Genomic DNA, 5,059 nt, shown 5'->3' with positions numbered 1-5,059 from the left:
ATTGTGGATATTGTTTGCTGCTCTTGCTTTAGCTGATGGTGTCCTATCTATTTGCATTCTCTAAGCTTTGTAGAATATATTTGAACCGGAGATGCTCAGGTAAGAAGTAAGAAATACACTGCCCAATACCCATGAATCAAAACATTTTTGTTCTGGAATTGTTGCAATCACTTGCTCTTGTAAACCAAATTATGCAGATTGATATTAACTTTTAATCAGATGTATGCCAAGCTGCTAGCTATCTGTATGTGCAGATATTTTTTGTCTATTGAACTCCTAAAGTGAAAAATGACTAAACTTGCTAGAGATGGAACACAAAATTAACTAATCTAGGATTGTCTACAAGTAGTCTTGGGCAATGATAGAGCTCTAAAAATTTTCTAGTAACTACTTGATAAAGGTGCAGTCAGTTTGTTGAGAAGTTGTCCAGCTTTTTATTTAGATGACTCTAATTTGCGATGATGTTTTAACTTTTGTTTTGTTACCCTGGTTGCTTTTCAGGTGAGATGCTATGAAAACAGTATCTGGAGCTGAGATGATATGAAACCCCAGTCTCGTGCCGCGCTGCTCTCCCCTTCCCTAACTATGCCTTGTGACTTTTTTTGTTTTGTACTACTCTTGAGTGGCTGTGATGAATCAAGTTTCCATTAGAGAACTTCTGCACTTTAGCACCTTATGAGCTGGTACTTGGGATATTTTGTTCTGTTTGCTGCTTAACTAGGATGGCTTGTACCAGTACAAGCAACCAGTTCTGTGGCCAGTTCAATTCCCATTAGAGAGAGAGAATTAAATTAATTTCCAGGTGAAATTAAGTTGCAGTTGTCATGCTGATAATGGGTAAATCTTTGCTCTTGTTCTTTTGCTCCAGGTGAAATATATGTAGTTCTTGTGCTTTTGTGCTCCGATTGATGCTAAGAGTTAGGACTTGAATGTTTGTTCAGATTGGATCAGGTTTGGCTCCTCTTTCTTGTGTGACAATTTGACTGTCGCCACCTATACATGTGTGCATGACCAACTTTGGGTCTGTCAGTAGGGTATCGGGGGCTTGGGTCTGTCAGTTAACCTTGTCCATGAGATAAGTATGTATGCAACACCAAAGTTTCTGAAATCTAAATCGATGATGTGGTCTAGCAATGCACTTATAAGGTTTGCCATACTTGATTGTTCAAATAAGAGCTGGAGATTCCTGCTGAGCAGGTTGCAGTTTTGAACATCTTTGTAACCAGTAGAAACAACAAAATATTATGGGTTCAACTTCTAGAAGAATGTTCTTCTCCTCTATTGTTAGTTCAAACTGTTGTTCCCAACTTGAGTTCATTGTTGTGCCATTTCTTCTCCTCTACTGATCACTCTTGTAGTGAACTACTGTAACTCTCTTTTCATTTCTTGAGAATGAAATGTACATCCTATTTAATTAGATGTGTGTCTATGGTAAGAAGAGTCCATGTTTTCTGTGTAATATATATGCACTTGTCTGTATACTTATGAGTTGCTACACTGTACCAAATGGGTTTCGAGTATAATCTTATAAGCTGGAATTGTTCTTATGTCATTCTATTGCACTTGTCTGTATCGGATAAGAACCTTTCTGTTGCTTTTGTATTATTCTTATGTCATTCTATTGCTTTTGTACTTTTATCAATGGAATGTCTGTGATTGCTAAATTGGGCTGTTTTTGTGCTTCTAGGGTTTGGAAATGTATGCTGTGTGGATGTGGACTACTTTTAATTATGCCACTAGTAGCTCACTACCTTGTGGTTGTGGATTACTTCTAAATTCTAATGTGGCTGGTTGGTTGTGGACCATATTAACTATGATGCTACTTATGCCATATTTTATTCACCCATGTTCCTGTTATTTGATTCCTAGCTTACACAACTTGTTTATATGTTTGCTACATTCCTCGTTGTTTCTAACGTTGCTGCATTCCTCATTATTCCTGTAGCTTGTGGCCTGGGAGAAGAAAAGAGAGATCACATTAACAAGGTAGACTTGATCCATATTTACTTAGCTAATTCATTGGATTATAGTATTATACAACTTGTTTCTGTTACATTCATCATATAACAAATATGTTTTGACTTGCAAGGGGCATGTGTGCTACATGTAACAAGGGCAATTGGAAAGAGGAGAGCTCTACAATCAACATCAACAAGGTATGATTTTGCTGCTCCATTGTTGGTTAGGACATGTGTATGGCGTCGCCTCGCCACGCGCCTTAAACGCCTAGTCGACTCGAATTGGTGGGTCGGCGCGCCTCGACTTACCGCCTTAAAAACAGTGATCCAGCGTATCTATTTCTTTATAAGGGCCTGTTTGGAACGAAGGAATCCAAAACACAGGAATAGGAAAAAACGCAGGAATAAGGTACGATGAAAAGTGGAAAACTATGGGATTTCAAAACACAGGAACAGAAAATTTAGGCTGTTTGGAACTAAGGAATTTATAACATAGGAATTGTAACATGTTAGGTAAATATAGGTACTTATCAGTGCAAGCTTCAAAGTAGCAGAGATTGGACAGTGACGTGCTCAAGCTAACCAACGTCTAAGCAGCGTGGTTGTCTCGTACTTCGTGAAGGAAGAGAAAACCTGAGTTTTGATTGGATTTTTGTTTTCCTTTGAAACGAGAAGCCTGCAACAGTGTTCCATAGGAAAGGAACCAGAGAATCCTTTAATCCAAACGCTATTCTCAGGAAACTTTCCTCTGTTTTTATTTCCTTTACTTTTCCCATGAAAATACTCCATTCCAAACAGGCCCTAATAGTGTAATCCTTGCATGCATGCTGTCTCCTATTACCTTGCTCACAGCTTGGCTTGTGGTTGGGTTCATAAACTTACTGAAATTTGTGGACTAGTGCCTAAACACTATCTTGAGTTATGGTTCATAAACTTACTGAAATCCTTGCATTCAGTTCAATGTCTATTTGAAATTACTTTTCTCTTTACCTCTGAATATTTTTTCCTATTCACAAGATTACTCTAATTAATGAAAAATGGTCTTTTGCAGGAGGCTTTGGGAATTTCTTAGTTTGAGAATAGATTGTAGATATGTTGATCAGTAGCTGTGCTTTGTTTATATGGTTTCAATAACATTGTGTTTTGTAACTGTATAATGACATTGAAACATTGAGTCCATTGTTATGAACAACAATGATATGTAACAACTTTCATGCTGATTATATGTATCGAGATTGCTGAATGTAACATGTTGATGCATGGCTAAATAATACTATTCATGTATGATGAAATATGATGATAGTCATTAGTTATGAGCCATGCTTGTAGACTTCATTACTGTATGGACAATATATATTTTAATACGTTGTTGCTACTGTTTTAAAATAATTTTTTTTGTGTGTTTAATTCTTTTTTCTGTGTGTTTATTTCTTTTTTTCTGTGTGGATTAACGCACGGAAAAATTAGTTTTAATCTGGGTGAACACAATTTTTCTATGCGTGTGAGACCCACAGAAAAATTGTTTCTGACGGTGAACCCACAGAAAAAGTCGATTTTTCTGTCATTCTATTTCTGTGGGTTATTTTTCTGACGGTACACCGTCAGAAAAATATTTTTCTGATGGTATTCGAATTTTTCCGTGGGTTTTCGCACCCACAGAAAAAATCAAGATTCCAGTAGTGATGGGGGGCCACAAATGTAGAAGAGCCAGGAGTATCTGCGTCCAAAATAGTCAATTAAGGTATATGGTGATTGGTGAACACCATACCGTGTTATGTTGGATCCTCCGCCCCTGTTCTCGAATGTTGTAGCATACTTTTGGAGAAACATAATTTTTATATAACGATAACGATAGGATGACGACGTTCGTCCATCCGGACGGACCCCAACCCGCCCCGCGCGTGTACATGTACGGTCCGCATGCGTTGTTGTTCACTAGTTTGTTCGCACCTTGGAAATTATCAGGCATCGCTCCAATCTCTCATGCCTCACTACCTCCGCTTTCTCTCTCTCTCGTGTGCCTCCTGTGCTACTCCCTTCCTCTCTCTCGGTGCAGTGTGGGCGAGCGTCCCGGCGCGGCGGCGCGGCGGCCTCAACGTGGCCTCAGCACGAGTGGGCCATGATGCGGAGGCCCGAGCGGCCCTCGACAAGGCGGCGCACCAGTGCCGACGGCCCAAGTCACGGGTGGACCAGTGCGGCAGGCCCGGCACGAGTGGTTCCCTAGTGGATCTAGCTCCCTCTCCTAGTCATACGGGCACTACCTCCTTGCCGTATCGCGCAACCGCCACCGCCAACCCGCCACCTACAAACGCCTCCAAGCCACTACCTACAAGCGTTGCCGGGCCGCTGTCTCTGATGAATTCCACAAGCCGATGAGCCTTCGTTCTCTCAAGCAGCAAGGAGATGTGCTGCGCTGAAAGCGCATGATGCAAGCGTATGTTCAAGTGTTTCAGATATTTCATAGGTATGTTGCAATTGCTACATATGGATGTGGCAAAAGTAGATCGGGATTGTTTCAGATGTATGTTGCAAGCGTTTGTTCAAAATCTTTCATCTGTTTTCAGACGTATATTTCACACATATGTTGCAAGAATATGTTCCAAATGTTTCATATGTATTAATCTTATGTTGCGGGAAGTTTTTTCAAGTTGCAAGTTGCAAGTGTTTTATCTAGATGTTGCATATGTTGCTGTGGCTATACACGTATGTTGCAAGTATATGTTCCAAATGGTTCTAAATGTTTCAGATATTTCAGACGTATGTTGCAAGTGTTTTATCTGGATGTCGCATATGTTCTAGTAGCAATACAATATGTTACAAGCTTATGTTCTAAATGTTTCACTTGTTTTAGACGTATTTTGCAACAATGCTTCATGTTGCAAGTGCTTTCATTAGTAGACGAGGAAACCGAGCGTAGGCAGAGGTGGTCTCGCGTGCGCTGGCGATCCCCACGTGCATGCACATCAGCATGCGTGGGCCTGCAGCGGACGTGGGCGCACATCATCAGCATGCGTGGGCCTGCAGCGGACGCAGGCGCACAGCAGCATGCAAGCAGCAGGCATGCAGCAGCATGCGAGCAGCATGCGCAAGTAGTAGGCATG

Source organism: Miscanthus floridulus, chromosome 13 (genome assembly GCF_019320115.1).
Source record: "Miscanthus floridulus cultivar M001 chromosome 13, ASM1932011v1, whole genome shotgun sequence".
NCBI classification, from domain to species: Eukaryota; Viridiplantae; Streptophyta; class Magnoliopsida; order Poales; family Poaceae; genus Miscanthus; species Miscanthus floridulus.
Note: the sequence above shows the minus strand (reverse complement) of the source record.